Consider the following 17,634-nt stretch of genomic DNA (forward strand, 5'->3'; position numbering starts at 1 on the left):
CAACCCCTGCCCCTCCGTTCAGGCTCATGCCACCTTCTCCGCAGCGGCGCATGGCGGGAAGAGCAGGGACTGCTGAATCTCCTTCTGATTTGGGGCTTCCTTGCCCTGATCTGTGAAATGGGAGAACAGTAGTGTCTATGCTCTAGGGTGCCTGAGGTGGGTGTATATGAGATAACATCCCCCTGCCCACCTTTGGCAGATACCTCTAAACTTTGAAGGAAGAAAGAAGTGGCAAAGGCTTTGAGCATTGGCAGTACATTCTAATATTTATGAAGAGCAGTGAGGACATTCTTCTAGTTTGTACTCGGGGTTGAGGGGTAAAAGAGGGTCTCCCAAATTGCTCACGTGCCCAACATCCTGGAGCATCAAACTCCCAGCCTGGGAGGAAGCTTTGTTCAGTGTAAACAGAAGGGAGCAGGTTCAGCATCAGCTGGGTGTGAGGTGGGGAGTGGGGAATGTGCTGGGAGACAGTAGGGAGGGAGGGGGCTATCTGTCTGCCCCCACCCGAGACCTGGGTAGGGACAATCAAGTACAAAGCCTGCCTTGCTCCAGAGCCAGCATGAAGCTTTCAGTAACGGAGTCAAATATAGACCCATTTCCATAAAAGCACCAGCCTGCTTCTATAAATACCTCAGCCAGTTTTCCGGGGTTCTCATGTGACTTTGATGCCTACCTCTGTCTGCGGGGATCCGTCTCCATGGTGACCGGGCCATGTGACCAGCTACTGTTCATTCATGGCAGGTTGCTGCACCCCATGTTGGGGGTGGGGTGGTGAAGGGGGCTGGAGGGGGGGCTAAGGAGAGGGTGAACAACGGGAATGAACAATGAATAACGATTAACTGCCTGGTCTTGGGGGAAACGGCAGAGTGCCAGCCTTAATGCAAGGATGCTCTGACAGAATTATTAATCTCTCCAGGGCTGGCTGTCAGGGGAGGAACATTTTTATTTGAGAAGCAATAGACATTTTTGCCTCTGAGTCAGAGAAGCGAAAGTTCAGAGCTGTAAGGGGCACCTTAACAACTCTTTGAGGACTGTTATAGTCCCCTGGTTGTCAGATGAAGGTAACCAGGCCTGGAAAGGTTGAGGGATTTGTCCAAGGTCAGGCAGCGAGTCAGTTGGAAACTGGGACAAGAATCAGCGTGGGTGTGCTCCGTAGGCTCCTCCCCATCCCTCACTGGGACTCTGCTTTGGCCTGGGGATGGCAACGGGCTGCAGAGATATAAGCGTGACTCTGGTCAGTGGGGACTTCGGTACCTTGGCTCCCAGGTCATCCCACCTGGCTGGGGTCATGGGTCCTTCAGGGGAGGGAAAAACCATTCTGGGCCGAGACTCCACCCTGGCCCCTAGGCGGATCCATGTGGAGAGAGTGGCTAATAAACTATGAGAAGTCCTGCAGCATCCAGCAAAGCCAGATGTCATCCCCAGTCACCTATGGAAATCTTTCTGTGATCAGAATGTTCCAGATCTGCCCCCATCCAGCCAAACCCCTCCAACATCACCAAGTCCTATGCCCATCCTTGCTTGGGGCTGGGGATGAGGTGCAAAGGTAGGAAAGGACTCTTCCTGCCTTCACAGAGCTGCCCTGCTTAGGGGCACATGGAGAGGTGAATAGAAGACAATTTGGTTAACAGTAGCTGAGCTCTAGGGACATTAGGAGCTGGATGTAAGATGGGCCATGGAAGCTGGGGAAAGCTTACGTGAGGACGGGAGGGGAGGACACAGCCAGGCAGGCCGATGGGGAGGGGCATTCTCAGGGGACCCTGGGTGCTGGGGTAGGACCTGTGCAGGGGGAGGGGGGTGCAGGGCAGTGCTCTGTGGAGGTGGATCAAGGAGAGAGCTCTGAACATGCCTTGGGTTAGGACACTGCTGATCACAGACTTGATTCACGTGGTTCAATCCCATGAGCTCAAACCACCAGCAGTGTAGGGTCCAGGAGTACCAGAGATGACAAAGAAACTCGTGCACTGACATATTTCTGGGGGAGACAGAACACAAAACCAGACATTATCATGGGCCTGCATGTGTCAGCATCAGCCACAGGCTCTGCAACCACCTGGCCTCAGGACGGGTGTCCAGCAAGCTCCACAGAGGTTAAAATCCATCAGGCTGGAGGCTGGTACCAGCCACGGTGACCCAGGGCAATCCTCCGTCTCCCTAACTCTCTTCACCTCTGCAGTCTCTTTAGCACTGAGGACAGAGCCTCTTGCCTGTCCCTGCCCCCTCGCCACCACGGGCTGTTAGCCAGCCTGACAGTGGACTGGCCATAACAGCCCATCCCCAAGCTCAAGGGGTGAGAGCTGATGCTCTGATGTGGAGGGGGAGCGGCGAGAGAACAAGCCGTGCAGGCCACGCTTTCTCTCTGCTTCACCACCAGCTGAGCACCCACGCTGTGTGTGTTTACTTTACCAAGGCTGCCAGCTGCTGGAGTCCAGAGACAGTGCCCAACCTGTTTCTAGAAAAGCCTCTTCTGGCTTCTAGCTGGGAGTGTGGGATGGAGGCACAGGTCCATTCAGCACTGACAGGTAGTCAGCATGGCGGGGTGGTCAGAGCACCCTAGGGAGGCAGATTTGAATTATTAGTTCTGGCTCTGTCGCTCACTTGTGACTCTCTTGGGGAGCTTATTTAGATTCTCTAGGCCTCAACTGCTTATCTATGAAAAAGGACAATGTCACCTAATATGAGAAACAGTCGTGAAAATCAAAGTGATCACGAAGTGTCCAGCACGTAGAAAGTGATTTTAAAAGACAGTTGCCTCGGACTTCCCTCAGGGTCCAGCGGTTAAGACTCCATGCTTCCAATGCAGAAGATGTGGGTTTGATCCCTGGTCGGGGAATAAAGATCCCACATGCTGCATGGCACAGTCAAATGATTTTTTGAAAAGTAAAAAGCAGTCTCTACTATAGTGGGTGAATGGAAATACCTCCTTGTGGGCACCAGCTTCCATGCGCACCAGCCCAGCATTCTCCTGAGTCTTCCCCTGCATCATCTCTTCTGCTGAGAAGATTCTCCCCCTTGGCCCCCCTCATCAGAAGCCTTTCTGTCCTTCAAAGCCTCATTTCAGTGTCACTCCTCCTTGCTATCATGCCCAATCACCCACAGGATGCTCCTTGCGTAGACTCTGCTCACATTGAGGACTGGCCCTTTTACCACGCTTCAGTATGCAGCAATAGCAAGTGCTCCTGGGATGGGATGCCGTTTACCAGCAGCAATAGCAAGTGCTCCTGGGATGGGACGCCGTTTACCACGCCGAGAACCTAACAGGCCTGAGACTTAGAAGTGGAAGTGACTTGTCCGTGGTCACACAGCTATGACATGGCGAGAGTGAAAGATAAACTCCAGCCCGTTTGGTTCCACCTCTTGTGCACAGCTTCTGCGTCCTCCCTGTTAATGATACTCTTACTTGACCATCTTTACTGTCTCAACTGCATTACCAACCTGTGTGATGTAGCAGGGAAAAAAAATACAGATCCTGGGTTCAGCTAGAAATAGGGTAAAAATTCACCTTTGCCACTGATGAGTTGTAAGTAAGCTGTGATCTCGTAAGTCCTCAATATTTCCAGATCTGTTTCCTTGCCTACAGTTGTGTGCGGTCCTTGAGATGACGTGACATGTGGGAATGGGCCTGTCTCATTACAACAGATGTCACTGCTGGCGCGGCCTGGTCCCCAGGTGCCTGGGTGTGTGATGACAGCCAGTCCTTGAGTGCACATCATGCACCAGGTACCATTCTAAGGACTCCTGGACATCCTCTCTTTTTCTTCCTGACAACATTACCATGAAGTAAAGCCTTTGAGGATCCCCCACTTTATAAAACCAGAGCTTAAAGAGATTGAGAAACTCGCCCAGTGCGGCAAAAGCAGACAGCAAAGCTGGGACTTGACCCAGATCCGTCAGATCCCAAAACCCATGCTCTGCACCCTGGTTCCTCACTGCTTCCTTGTGAAGCAGGGATGAATATTCTTCTTCCGTTACTGCCATGAGGCAGTTAAACAGACATCGCAAACTCCATTTTACTCATGGAGCAGCAAAAGCTGAGGTACCAAGCGACTTGCCGAAGGTCACGTGGTAATAGAGTCAGTTTCCGAACTTGGGGCTCCTAAACCCAGGGCCCCACTTTCTCCCTTGTCCCTGCTGCCTGTAGCTGAGATTCTTGAGACAGAGACACCAGGACTCTGGGAGCTTGGCCAGTAAGTTGGCCACAGGTCTCAGCCTCAGTCCAGGAAACCTCCAACCATGGAGAAATTTGCTTTGAAGACAAAGGATGATTCCTGGCAAGGAGAGTCATTCCTATTTCTGTTCTAGACAAATGGGAAGCTGTCTCAGATTCCAGGATAAATCTTTTTGCTAAAGATGATACATCACTTTGAGCTGGTTATATGTGCAGTCTTTGGACATCATACAAGTCAATTACTGAGACCAAGTTCTCAACGCTGAGCAGAGATATTTTCTTCGTATGCTGTAACAGAGCCAGAGCCTCCCAAGGACTGCAGAGTGCTGACACCTGCCCAGAAGCCCTGTGGGGAAGGTGTCCACCACTCCCGTCCTAACGGCCTCCACTCTCTCCCCCTGAGGTCACCACAAGGCTTCTGGGCAGGATTATTGACAGCCAAGATTATTCTGCCTGTTTTATAATCCTGAGCCTTACTCTCAGCTAACTGGACTTGGGGAAGTAAGTTTCCACTCCAGGACAAAACCCCAAGTACAGAGCAGCAAACAGGGCCTTGCTTTCCTGACCCTGAGTCTCAGAAGCACATCCCTACACTCTGAGGAACTCCTTACCTGAGTCTGAAACACTTCCAGGTCAACTCTCTGCCCCCCGGAAACCTCTTGGGCATCACAACTTGCTGAGGCTGACCCCTGAGAACCACTCCAGGCCAGCAGATCCAGCCTTCCCTCACTCTCAGACTCTAAGAGGAGCCTGTGTGTGGCTTTCAGTGTTGCAGGACCAAGGTTTGAGATCATGTCAAGAACATGGGTGATGTGAGCTTCATGACTTTGGGCAGGTCTTTAATTTCTCTGAGCCCTCATCTGAAAATGTGACCAATGGCCCATCCTAACTCCAAAATGCTAAGAGTCATTCTCTGGTATTCCAGGAACAGAGTTGGAGACGGCTGGAGCATAAGATGAGGGGGCTGGAGTGGTAAGGAATAGGGAGGTAGGGATTAAATGGAGAGGGCAGGGGTCTGAATCATACGGAACTTGAATGTCATGCTAAAAGGCTTAGATTTTATTTTAAAGGTAATGGAAAACCAGGGGAAATTTTTAAGCATGGGAGAAGAGTTGCCAGATTTAGCAAATACCAAACATCTATTTAAGTTTAAACCAGGCATCTTGTATTTTATCTGGCAACCCTGCATGGAGTGACAGAGAGAGCTCTCTGGCCACTGAGTGGAGAACGTGTCATAGGGAATAACACTGGAAGCACAGACCACTGAGGAGGTGATTATCTTCCAGGCAATAATTACAAAAGTTAATATTTGTTGAATGCTTGTTTTTGCCAGGCACTGTTCTAAGTATTTTATGTGTATAAATTCATTTAATTCTCATAACAAAGTGTACTATCATTTCCATTTTACAGGTGAGGAGACAGGTGAGGCACAGAGGGGTTAAGTTATTTGTCTAAGTCACACAGCTAGTTAGTGGCAGAATTGAGATGGGAGTCCCAAGCCCACATGCTTAACCACCGTGACATGCTGCCACTCCAGCGGACCGTGAGAGCCTGGACCCAGGCCCTGTAGTGGGAATTAGGTGTCATTCAGAAGCCCCAGCCCACGGGGTGGGGGTTGGGACACCGGGACTGGCAGAGAAGTGAGAAGGGAGGCTCAGGGATCCAAGTTCTATCACAGTGACACATTTTCAGATTACCTGGTGCTTTTCAAAACAGGAAGAAGGGTTCATGAGAAAAAGAACTAGCGTCTCTTTAGCATCTACCAAACACCAGGCAGGGAGCATAGCAATCCTTGAAGTATTCAGGAGACACAATCAGCAGACACAGTGGCCGACTGCTATGGAGTGAAGGAGGACTGAGGATTCTGGTTGGGGATGACTGAGGGGCCCCAGTGAGAGACTAGAGAGAATAGGCCATGTTGAATTTATGTCCATGTCCATGTCCAGGACATGATGAATTTATCAGGTATAAGACCAGGAGGCAATCAAGGCCCAGAAAGGTTAAGTGACTACCCTGCAGTCACACAGAAGGTAAGTGTCAGTGCAGAAACTAGAAGTCTCTTTGACTGTGTCTGGGGTGCCTGATGGAGACAGGACCCCAGTCTAGGTTCAAAGATGAAGACACCCCAGAACACAAGTCATGGCCAGGATTGGGGGACTGCTGTTTGATGCGGGTTCAGGTGGTGCCTACATGCTCAGTTCTGAGAGCAGACCATGCCCCTTCAACTTTGAAATGAAAGCCAAGGGCAGTGCTGGGCTGAATTTTAAGCACCGTGAGCCAAGAACATTGTCTCTGCAACAGTTTTCTCCATCTGTAAAAAGACAACAATATCCACAGCGAAGCTGTTTTGGAGATTAAATGAGGTAAGTAAGCGGGGAAGCACTGACCCATGCCGTGTAATCTTTGTGCTATTAGTCCAGTCTTCTGCCTCTGCCACTACCCCTCCCCCTTTCCTGCTCCTCCATCTTCCTCTCTCTCCCCAGTCTCATCTTCCCTCCTCTCTTTTTAGGCCTTGGGACAGAGCCTGTCCCAGGGAGTGTCTGCAGATGAGCAGCCTAGAGACAAGCGTGCTGTCTCCCATCTCGGCCAGCCCAGCTCCCTCCTCCCGCCCCCAGCTCTCCACCCCCACCCCCTCTCACATGCCACACAGGCCAGCCCACCCTGGAGGGCACCAGCCCACCTGGCCTTCTCTCCTGCTGACCAGCAGCTCCCCTCCCTGCTGCCACATCCACTGGCTTCCTAGGGGACCCAGCCACCCCCACCAGCGGTTGCCCAGGGATTTCCACCAGTGGTGGACGGAGGGAGGGCAGAGACACCACGAGAGGCCCAAGGGGATGGGGAGGCTCCAGCCGGGACAGCCTGGAAATGTACAAAGCCGATCCCTAGGGACCGAGTGAGAGACTGACGTCAAGCCGAGGCTGAAAATATAGTCTGGAAAGTCACGCGGCACCGTGAAAAATGAGCCGTTCTCCCCAGCCAGAGATATGGACGGTGGGGAAGGGACATAAATCCTGGCTCTTTAGAGGCTCCAAACAGCAGGGGCTGCTAGCTTCTAGGCTGCCTGTCGAGAGGACTCGGGGGTCCCCAGTGTCCCATTCAGGGGTCAGGGACACTGGCCCCATTCCTGAGAGCAGTCAGTGCCCTGAGAACTGAGGGCCAGCAAGGGAATCTAGAGGTGATCTGGCCCCCTCCCCACGCCCACACTGCTCAGTCCATCTTTGGCTAAGCCGTGGTGTGGTGGGCAACACGATATCCCCCAAACCACCCCCAGAAGGTCCAGAGAGCCAGGGCCAGTGCCTCAAAGTGGAGATCAAGGTCCCTGATGGCACTGGGCTCGGAAGTGCAGCCTGCTGCCAGGGAAGCCTGCTTCCCCATCCCATTTTCTTCCCCTCCCTCCCCCATGCTCACAGCTACTTAAGCCTCTCCTTTTAAGAGGTACAGAGGTGCTGGGTGGCCTGGTGTCCACTCCACAGGCAGTCTGTCAGGGAGGCCTGTGTGCGGTTCTCAGAGACTCAATTCCCACGGCCCTCGGACGCCCAAGCACCTACTTCAGGCTGGTGTGAGAGGAACAGAGGAGCCGCAGGCCTGAGAGCTGGTCATGGGATTAGGGCTTTCTGGGACACCCGGCCATGGGCCCTGAGGGCCTGCTGCGACATCAAAGGCAGACGGCCCTGCCCCCACTGGCCTTGGTACTCCATAAGCTCCCAAGATTTAAAAAGCAGTCCCAGGGAAAGTGACCTGGGTTCCCCACCAAAGCAACCGAGGTTACATTTCCACCACTTCGTGGCAGTAGAGTCAAATGAGGTTTTAACTGTCGTAAGAAAAGAAAGAAAATTTGGTTTGTCTTACCCCTGAGTTAAGGAGCTTCCCTGGTGGTTCCATGGTGAAGAACTCACTTGCCCACCAATGCAGGAGACACAGGAGACGTGGGTTTGATCCCGGGGTCGGGAAGATCCCCTGGAGGAGGAAATGGTAACCCGCTCCAGTATTTTGCCTAGGAAACCCCACGGACAGAGGAGCCTGGCCATCCCATGGGGTCACACATAGTCAGACACAAGTTAGCGACTAAACAACCGCCCCTGAGTTAAAGACTAAGATTCTTGCCTTCTGCAGCTTCCTCTTCCTGGGTCTTGTCCCCTCTTCTGGTCTGCCCCCCAAGTTCTCTTTTTAGCACCCCAGCTCTGGTGTTGCCCCCTCTCTGAATGCTCCCCCCTCCCCCCTCACCCCCAGCACCATGATCCCCGCCAGAATAAAACACCCTCTCCTTTGAGCTTCTCCACAGATAAGCCTCCTGACACTGCAACTGAGTGTCACACACACGTCTGTCTCCTCCTGCAGGGCTCTTCCAGGGCAGACGGCCTTGGTCCTCTCTGCAGCCTTTCAGGGTTCAGCTCAATCCAGCCAGAAGGAGAGTTTGGCTCCGTTCATGGAATTTAACTAAACAGGGTTCATGTGTATGTTAGCGTCGCAGAGACCCTACAAAGACAACCAAGGGCTGGAGCCCTGGGCTGGGAGGTGGGGATGTCGTCGGACTCTCCTTCTCTGGGCGCCTGTCCCCAAAGCCCTGGACCTCAGGTCTCTAACAATCCTTGGTGGGAAGCAGAGCCATGTGCCTGAAAACGTAAGTCAGAGTATATTCCTAACCTCAAAGTCCTGGCCTGGCTCCTCACCTCACTGGGATAAAAAACCCTAAGTCCTTAGCAAAACCCAAAAGCCCTGTGTGACCTGGTCCCCATTATCTCTAACCTATCTTATGCTGAGCTCTGTCTCCTTTCTGCTCCAGCCACAGCAGGCCTCCTTCAGCACCCACCTCAGGACCTTTGCACCTGCTCTCTCCCATTGCTCAAGTGTCACCTCTAGGAGACCTTCTCTGATCAGCTTATTCAAAACCACACGCATGCACACACACACACATAAGCATGCTCTCTCTACCCCTTCCCCGTTTTCTCCTTATTATTGATCAGCAACTGGTACCTATATATTTTATATATTTATTTATTATTTCTCTCCCCAAGTAGAATGGAGATTCAGTCAGAGCAGGAACTTTTATCTGGTTTATGTTTATTCTTCTCTTAGTTAATTCATGCTCCTCCTTTAATATCTTGTAACAAATTTTGAGACATACAGTTATCTACTCTTTTAAGTTATATTAGATGGTGAGAATTTTGCCTTTTTGCATTTCTTTTCCATGGGGATGGTCTTTATCCCTGTTTCCTGTACAATGTCACGAACCTCATCCCATAGTTCATCAAGTGCTCTATCTATCAGATCTAGGCCCTTAAATCTATTTCTCACTTCCACTGTATAATCATAAGGGATTTGATTTAGGTCATACCTGAATGGTCTAGTGGTTTTCCCTACTTTCTTCAATTTCAGTCTGAATTTGGCAATAAGGAGTTCATGATCTGAGCCACAGTCAGCTCCCGGTCTTGTTTTTGCTGACTGTATAGAGCTTCTCCATCTTTGGCTGCAAAGAATATAATCAATCTGATTTCGGGGTTGACCATCTGGTGATGTCCATGTGTAGGGTCTTCTCTTGTGTTGTTGGAAGAGGGTGTTTGCTATGAACAGTGCGTTCTCTTGGCAGAACTCTATTAGTCTTTGCCCTGCTTCATTCAGTACTCCAAGGCCAAATTTGCCCGTTACTCCAGGTGTTTCTCGACTTCCTACTTTTGCATTCCAGTCCCCTATAATGAAAAGGACATCTTTTTTGGGAGTGTTAGTTCCAAAAGGTCTTATAGGTCTTCATAGAACCGTTCAACTTCAGCTTCTTCAGTGTTACTGGTTGGGGCATAGACTTGGATAACTGTGATATTGAATGGTTTGCCTTGGAAACGAACAGAGATCATTCTGTCGTTTTTGAGATTGCATCCAAGTACTGCATTTCGGACTCTTTTGTTGACCATGATGGCTACTCCATTTCTTCTAAGGGATTCCTGCCCACAGTAGTAGATGTAATGGTCATCTGAGTTAAATTCACCCATTCCAGTCTATTTTAGTTCGCTGATTCCTAGAATGCTGATGTTCGCTCTTGCCATCTCCTGTTTGACCACTTGCAATTTGCCTTGATTCATGGAACTAACCTTCCAGGTTCCTATGCAATATTGCTCTTTACAGCATAGGACCTTGCTTCTATCACCAGTCACATCCACAACTGTGTGTTGTTTTTGCTTTGGCTCCATCCCTTCATTCTTTCTGGAGTTATTTCTCCACAGATCTCCTGTAGCATATTGGGCACCTACCGACCCAGGGAGTTCCCCTTTCAATATCCTATCATTTTTCCTTTTCATACTGTTCATGGGGTTCTAGCATATTCAAAAAGCAGAGACATTACTTTGCCACCAAAGTCCATCTAGTCAAGGCTATGGTTTTTCCTGTGGTCATGTATGGATGTGAGAGTTGGACTGTGAAGAAAACCGAGCACCGAAGAATTGATGCTTTTGAACTGTGGTGTTGGAGAAGACTCTTGAGAGTCCCTTGGACTGCAGGGAGATCCAACCAGTCCATCCTAAAGGAGATCAGTCCTGGGTGGTCTTTGGAAGGAATGATGATAAAGCTGAAACTCTAGTACTTTGGCCACCTCATGTGAAGAGTTGACTTATTGGAAAAGACTCTGATGCTGGGAGGGATTGGGGGCAGGAGGAGAAGGGGACGACAAAGGATGAGATGGCTGGATGGCATCACTGACTCGATGGACGTGAGTCTGAGTGAACTCCGGGAGTTGGTGATGGACAGGGAGGCCTGGCGTCCTGCAATTCATGGGGTCACAAAGAGTTGGACACAATTGAGTGACTGAACTGAACTGAGACGGTGAGAATAAGGAAGAAAAAAATATTTGCTTAATAGAAATATACATATAAACATATTCATAAGGAAAACTTGTCCTTGTTTCCACAACTGGCAGAGTATTTATAATTCCCTTATTCCACTGGATGGTCCTTGTTCCCTTTGCCCTCAGCAGATACCTCAGTCAGCTGCAGTCTTTACGGAGTGGGGGTGGGAATGTTAAGGCACATAGCAGGCCTTCAAATAATATTCATTACATCAGTAAGGAAGAAGCTGGTCTACATGGATCATTGGAAGTAGAAAGAAGCCTGTCTCTGATTTGTGTAGACCATCAGAATAGATAAGCCAACTAAAAAGTTCTACTCCCCACATAACTATGTGAGCTAACACCGAGGTCAGGAGATAATCTCTTGTTGGTTTTGTTTTCCAAGGTGCTTGGACACACAATCAGAGAGCTGTCGCTTGGGCCCCACCGGCCTCAGTGGCCCTACATCTGAGGAGCGCTCTCTAGGGCTGGATGGGCAGGAGGGCTCAGGCGCTGGGAGGAGGTGTGGAGGAGGATGTAAGGCAGTCCCTCAGCCCCCTGTGCAGCAGCTCCTTCGTACTTCCCTCTGGATGACATTTTCCAGCGCCCTCACTAGCGCCGCTAACGAGTCCCAGGGGCCTGGGGTACGGCCACCAGGGCTTCTGCTGGTGCCCTGAGGGCTCTCCACTCTGCCTGCAGGCTCACAGAACCTACCTTGGTAGCAGCTTCTCCTGAGTACTGCTCAGGACAACCAGGTTCAAGCAGGAAAGCCAACTCCAACTCACAGCTCCCTGAAGGCCCAGCATCAACCCTCACCCAGCCATAGACCCAGAGAGACACCCGGATTGGGAGCTCCATGAGGGCGGGGGAACAAACTCATCACCCTTCTCCCAGATCTCTGACTCCAGCCCTGGGACCTGACCCCAGCGAGGCACATGACACACTCAAGCAGTTCCAAAGGCAACAAGCAAAATGGGCAGTGCTTCTGAGAGGGTCCCCGGGACCATCCACTCGCTTCTGCCACTCATTGGCTGAATCACTTGCATTCTCTGAGTGCTGATTCTGATTCTTTATCTCAAAGGTGAGAATAACAATGCCTGCCTCACCCACTGTTTAAAGGCCCTGATGTGACCCTGTGTTTACAGCCAGAGACTTGCAGAAACTCCACAAATGCTGCAGCCGTGCAGGCAGAGGCAGAGCGCCCCCAACACACCCACGTGACACCCTGGGACCGCCAAACACACCTCCCCGCTCTCACTGATGCCTCCTGCTCTGCTGTGTCCCAGCAGGCGCACCCTGTGTCAACCAATGAATCAGACCCAGTAGGAGACGTGTTTGGGAGCTTACATGAGTGTGGCGCTGGCTAAGTGGGTCCAAGATCTGTGGGGCAGGCAGGCAGGCAGGAAGGGAAGATCACAGGTAGACTGAAATCCACAGGCACTAGCTGAAGCTGCTGGCCACAGGCTTGAGTCCCTCTCAGGAAAGACCCAAGTCGTCTCTATCTTTTTAAAAAAATATTTATTTATGTATTTATTTATTCGGCTGCTCTAGATGTCAATTGCAGCATGCTGGATCTTTAGCTGGGGCATGTGGGTTTTAGTTCCTTGACCAGGGATTGAATCCAAGCCCCCTGCATTGGGAGCACAGAGTCTTTAGCCACTGGGGCACCAGGGAAGTCCCCCAAGTCTTCTCTTAAAGCAGGGATCCCCAACCTCCGGGATTCAATGCCTGATGATATAAAATGGAGTTAATTAATAATAGAAACAAAGTGCACAGTACATGCAATGTGCTGGAATCAACCTGAAACCATTCTCCACCACCCCAGTCTTTGGACAAATTGTCTTCCACGAAACTGGTCTCTGGTGCCAAAAAGGGCTTCCAACAGAGTGAGCCAAGCCCACCAGGATTATCTCCATAATTTAAAGTCAACTGATTAGGGGCTTGAATCACCTGTGTAAAAGCCCTTTGAAGCAGTGCCTGAGTTAGTGTTTGATTTAGTAACTGGTAGATGGGAAGTGTGGAGAAGGCAATGGCAACCCACTCCAGTACTCTTGCCTGGAAAATCCCATGGACGGAGGAGCCTGGTGGGCTGCCGTCTATGGGGTCGCACAAAGTCGGACACGACTGAGGCAGCTTAGCAGCAGCAGCAGATGGGAAGTGTATGCTGCAAAACAGCCGCTGCTTTCTTTCTGTTGTCCAGCTCCATGAAAGACAACCCACAGGGATTCTATAGCCAAGCCAGGCTACCAGGAAGCCATCACATATCCCACTTGCTTAAACCTGTATAAAGACACTTCTTGTCAACATACAGTCACGGTTTACAAAGCACATTTAAATTCCATTGTCTCACATAATCCTCATGACAGCTCTTTGAAGGGAATTTATTTTATTGTTGACTCACCTAACCTCACACACAGCTGCTAAGTGACAGAGTTGCGACTTGAGCCTGTGTTGACCCGATTCATTCACATCCTCAGCAGAGAGCGAGCTTGATAAGCAGAGGGAGGAGACAAAAGCTTCTGTTTCTGGCTGCATTTTAGAAAAGGGCAAAGGAATAGAGACCCAGATTTGTGAAACAATCTTTGCCTAAATGTTGGTTTTGCTGGGGCCCATTCTGGATGACAACAAGATAAGAAGTCACAAACAGGGGATTTTACTCTCCTGCATATGGTGCTTAAAAAGTCCCATTTCTTTCTGCCAATTAAATGTAATCTGTCCCAAGCCTCTACCAGTCCAGAGGGAATTCAGGGTGTTTCTATTGGAGCTTCCTTGTCCACTATCCATTAGAGGTGAGCAAAGATTCTGGAGTCTCCCACATCACAGCACATTCAGGGAAGGGCCCACTGGCCCCTCTGTGCACTGTCCACACAGCTCTGCTCATGACCAATCCTCACTTGGTCTCTGCCAAGAGTCAACTTTTTCAGGTCACCTTGCTGCTATTGTCCTCTGGCTCCTCCCAACCTCCTGGGAAGCCCCGTCCCTTTAGCCTGTTTTCTTCCAAACTTCCCTTCCACCATCTCCTTCATGATAATCCCATCAATGAACCCGTATTTTTTTTCTTTTTATTTTTTGGTTTTGGCTATGATTCTTTATTTATTTTAATTAAAGGATAATTGCTTTACAGAGTTTTGTTTTCTGTCAAACCTCAACATGAATCAGCCATATGAACCTGTATTTTTACAAAACAAAATCCAGGAAAGGGTAAGAATGGTCTTCTAGGTGCCCTGACAACCAACTGTTGTAGTAACAATAACAAACTTACTGAATATTTATTGTCTACTAAACACTTATGTTGCCTTATTTAATCCTATTAATAAGATGCTATTATTCTTAACCACTTTTACATATGAGGGAAACCGAGGCCTGAAGTCACATGTCCAAGGTCAGCTCAGCTCGCAAGCATCTCCCAGCTCTCTGACTCCAGGGCCTGTGCTCCAGCCTCTGCTCTTTGCCATCTCTCCCTAAAACTGGTGTAAGAAAGGTGGCGCAAAAGCCTGCCTGTGTGGCCTTGGGACAGAGGAAGGACAATTAGCCACAGAAGCAAAATCAAGTCACAAAACAGTTGCAATAAATTATCTCATGCAGGTGGGTGGGCAGTGGGGAAGAGGAGTAAAGGACTCAGATTCTGGATCTGCTATCTGCCAGCTCCCTGACTTACGAGCCCAACCTTCCAAGCTCGATGAGAGGACCAAAAGGCAAAAAGTATGTAAGAGCTCCTTGTAAACTCTGAATTCTGTTAATGTTTCATGTTAAGGGTATGGGGAGAACATATGCCTTGCCAGCGCCTGGGCTTAATAACATCAGTTGTGGCAGCCCTAAACAAGAGATAGCCTGGTGCCAAGGTTAGGTCACTGTTCTGGGAGCTAGGGAGCCAGGCAAAAAATTCTCTTAAAGACTGAAACATAGAGTTTGCTTTCCTGTGCTAACGATGCTGGAAAACATAGAACTACATTTCCTAGACTTCTTTGCAGCTAGGGCCTATGAGTGACCGAGTTCCACCAGGAAGATTCCTACATAAGACTTGGAAGGGCTGGGGAAGACAGGTGTGGAGGCAGAAAGAAATGCAAGGCAGAAGCGGGGTCAGGGGAGATGACGCCTCTTGGGTGAGCTGTGGAGGTTTCCAGCACCTGCTCCCTGGGTACAGGCAGCAGATCTGTGTCTCCACCAGGGCAGCCCCATGGGATGCTCGTGGAATTCTCCTGGCTCTGTGATGTCTTGGCCCTCTCCAAGGTTCTATAAACTACCTAATATCCTCTAATAAATTCCTTTCTGCTTAAATCACCCAGAGTGGAATCTGTTCTCCCAGACTGGTATTGGAAGAGATTCCAAGCAAGAAACCCTCGAGGATATGAGAATCTGGGACTGGTTTCCGAACACGTTGCATTTCCAGACAACAGAGAGTCAGTTAGCACCAGAAGACAGGATTTCAGTGGTGGCCGGCACGTCACGATGAAACAGCCACTGCTCTCACTCTAAACGCCCCACAGTAAGGAGTCCGTGGGAGGCAAGGCTTCAGCAACTCAGCCGCTGCTGAAGTAAACCTCTAAAATAAACTTTTATTATGAAAAATTTCAATCCAACACAAAAATAGAGTAGTATGCTCAAACCCTCATGCACCCAGTTTCTACAGTCACCCTGCCATCATTCTGTCACTGCAGGAACTTCCTCTGTCCCAGTTCACTGGATTGTTCTGAAAAAAATCTAATGTAACATTTCAGCCCGAAGTACTTCAGCGTGCTTCTCTAAAAGGTGACTTTTAAAAATATAACATGACAACATCTCACTGCCTAGAAATTGACACTCATTCCTTAATACCATCAAATATCCAGTCGGTGTTCATATTTCCCCACGGTCTTGCCTTTTTAAACATGTTTCTTCATATGGACCATTTTTTAATGTCTTTATCAAATGTATTACAATACTGCTTCTTTTTTGTTTCAGGGGTTTTGGCCACAAGGCATGAAGGATCTTAGCTCCCTGACCAGGGATCGAACCTTCATCCCCTACACTGGAAAGTGAAGTCTTAACCCTTGGACCACCAGGGAAGTCCCTTGCCTTTTGTTTTTTAACAGTTTGTTCAAATCAGGATCTAACTCACTCTATACATTGCGATTCGTTGATACACCTCTTAAATTTCTTTTAATCTATAAATTTCTCTCACTCTTTCTTGGTTATCTTTTTCTTCCTGTTGAAGAAATTGGGTCATTTGTTCCATAAAATTTCCCATAGATCAACCTTCCCAACTCACTTCTTGGAAAGTTAAAATCCACATGTCCAAGACTCTGTTTCAACTAAGGTTTCATCGCAAGCTGGCTTCTTCCAGGTAGACCACTCACCTGGTACTTGTAGGTGGAAGTGGGCCAGCTCAGAAGAGGCAGCTCTTCAGAGTGGGGCTGGAGACAGCAGAGTCCAGGGTGCAACCTGTCGTGGGGACTCTGGATCATCCCTGGAACCCAAGGAGCCAAGTTGTAGGTGAGATGGCAGTCTGGGTGTCCCTCCTGGCTAAGTGTCCAAACCTGGTCACTTGGCCCTCCCAGGGATCCTGTAAACCATAACCCCTCCATGCAATACACCCCTTTAGGTATGAACTGGTCAGAGTGCATTCTGCTGACTGCAATAGAAATCAATGTGGGTGGGGAGGGCAGGGGTAGAATAAGCCTTAATTCTGCAGAGCACTTTAGGGTTCATAAAACACTTTCACATCCATTGGGTGCTCTTAACTACCCCATAAGAGGGCATTGAACAGATGAGTCAGACCAACCAACCCAACCTCCCAATTAAGGAGTATCTCAAGCTCAATCTCAAATCTTCAGATTCCAGGCCTCACACTGTTCTCACCATCCACCTCCATCTCCTCACGGGCTGCCAGACTCACAGCGCAGATGAGGAGTGTCTGGGGCTACAATGGCCCAGGAAATAAGCCAACACAGAGAGATGAGGAGGCTGTAGAGAGACTCCTCCCTTTGGGTAAGACAGAATGCACTTCCTCCCCTAAACTCTTCCTGGTGATGTCAGGGTCACGTGGACAAAGTCCTGGGGTCTGAGCACCCCACCACTCCTCGTTTCAGGCAGGCCGTGCTGGAGAGAGGGGCAGCAATGGTCAGGAGAGACAGCCCTCCAGGCTAAAGCCCACTCTGCCACCCCAACTCTGTCACCGAAGCCTTTCAGAGGCCAGTGTGTGGACTCTGTTCCAGTGTGTGTGTGTGTGTGTGTGTGTGTGTGTGTGTGTGTGTGTGTGTAAGGGGGTGCACTGGGAATTGGTCAGGGAAAGAAAGTGGAAGGGGGTTCGGGGGACCCTGAGAGGACCAAGGCTTTCTCCAATGCATGGTCACTCAAGTTTAAGAAGTGGCAGTGGCCTGAAATTATCTAGATGAGAGGAGAGGCTGAGGAGGGGGCTCCGAGGGCCTCCCTCCTGCCCTATCTGATGGACAGCAGCTTTGATCCTGGAGTCTGAGGCTCATAAATAATATCCCAGACATGGGTGCTCTGGGACTTCTCCAAGGGCAGCTGGCTGACAAGACTGACTCTGCCAGGCTTCGCAGGCAGGCCTGGCCCCATTGCAGCAGGCCGTGACGGGTTTATGGCCAGCGACCGACAGTAGTTACCTCAGATTTATCACCCATCTGCAAGGGCAGGGGAGCCACTAAAGGCTGCC

The sequence above is a fragment of the Budorcas taxicolor genome, chromosome 3, assembly GCF_023091745.1.
Source record: "Budorcas taxicolor isolate Tak-1 chromosome 3, Takin1.1, whole genome shotgun sequence".
NCBI classification, from domain to species: Eukaryota; Metazoa; Chordata; class Mammalia; order Artiodactyla; family Bovidae; genus Budorcas; species Budorcas taxicolor.